At 38.5% G+C, this 1450-nt stretch overlaps 1 non-coding gene across 1 annotated transcript; it reads left to right on the top strand.

Annotated features, from left to right (window-relative positions):
• Positions 1 to 218: 218 nt before the first annotated feature.
• TRNAP-UGG (transfer RNA proline (anticodon UGG)) lies at positions 219 to 290 on the top strand. Its single transcript has one exon. It is a non-coding gene; the product is annotated as a tRNA-Pro (tRNA).
• The last annotated feature ends 1160 nt before the right edge of the window (positions 291 to 1450 follow it).

Here is a 1450-nt window from a genome sequence, read left to right on the forward strand (position 1 = left end):
TATTCTTTAATTAACTTCTATTCTTTAAATAACTTCTATTATTTTTTCTCTCTACAACAGTAATTATCGCAAACCCTATGTAAATAATTTAACAGCGGTCTAGATCTAAAAGATCTAAAAGAAATAATAATAATTGCTCATAGATTTCATTAACAAAGAAAATAAATGAAATAATGATGATACATTCCATAAACAACTTAATATATAATCATTAATAAGGGCATTTGGTCTAGTGGTATGATTCTTGCTTTGGGTGCAAGAGGTCTCGAGTTCGATTCTCGAAATGCCCCTCCAAAAGAAAACAAGCACAATTTTGAAAGAAAAAAAAAACATAAAAAATAAAATAGTTATGAATGGGGCCTAACCCAAAGGAATGCGTGGCAATGCACCTTCAACTTCTATAAATTTTTTCATATATTGAGGCACGAAAAATATATAGACTAGCAACTAAGAATTATAAGTCTACTACAAAGGCATTTGGTCTAAGTTGTATGATTATCGTTTTGGGTGTGAGAGGTCTCAAGTTCGATTCTCAAAATGCCCCCAACAATATTATATCAAAATGAATTATGCAAGATAATATTTTTAAACATTGAACCAAGAAGATGAGAATACAAAATGAAACATATTCTTGGAAGGGCCGGACTTCAAAAAGAACATTACACAAATTGTTCTATTGTATTCTTTCTAGGAACTTTTCATTACGTTGTCCGCTGTCGTCAAATAAATCATCTGTTGTCACAATCCTTTTAAGGAAGATGCGCCCAAATAACCGATAAAGAAGTTTCAGGGAGCCATAGGTTCGAATCCTGTCACCTTGATGTGGTATTCTCAGGGGCCAAAGTGCAAAGCCCCGTAGTCTATCCGTTGTCAGGAAGGCAGGCATGTTGTCCGCTGTCGTCACATAAGTCATCTGTCGTCACAATCCTTTTAAGAAAGATGCGCCCAAATAACCGATGAAGAAGTTTCAGAGAGCCATAGGTTCGAATCCTGTCACCTTGATGTGGTATTCTAAGGGGCCGAAGTGCAAAGCCCCGTAGTCCATCCGTGGTCAGGAAGGCAGACATGTTGTCCGCTGTCGTCACATAGGTCATCTGTCATCACAATCCTTTTATGAAAGATGCGCCCAAATAACCGATGAAGAAGTTTCAGAGAGCCATAGGTTCGAATCTTGTCACCTTGATGTGGTATTCTCAGGGGTCGAAGTGCAAATCCCCAAAGCCTATCCGTGGTTAGGAAGGCAGGCATGTTGTCCGCTGTTGTCACATAGGTCATCTGTCGTCAGAATCTATTTAAGAAAGATGAGCCAAAATAACCGATGAAGAAGTTTCAGAGAGCCATAGGTTCGAATCTTGTCACCTTGATGTGGTATTCTTAGGGGTCGAAGTGCAAATCCCCAAAGCCTATCCGTGGTTAGAAAGGCAGGCATGTTGTCCGCTGTTGTCACATA

Source organism: Cucurbita pepo, chromosome 10 (genome assembly GCF_057944985.1).
Source record: "Cucurbita pepo subsp. pepo isolate OVF chromosome 10, ASM5794498v1, whole genome shotgun sequence".
Classification (NCBI taxonomy): domain Eukaryota; kingdom Viridiplantae; phylum Streptophyta; class Magnoliopsida; order Cucurbitales; family Cucurbitaceae; genus Cucurbita; species Cucurbita pepo.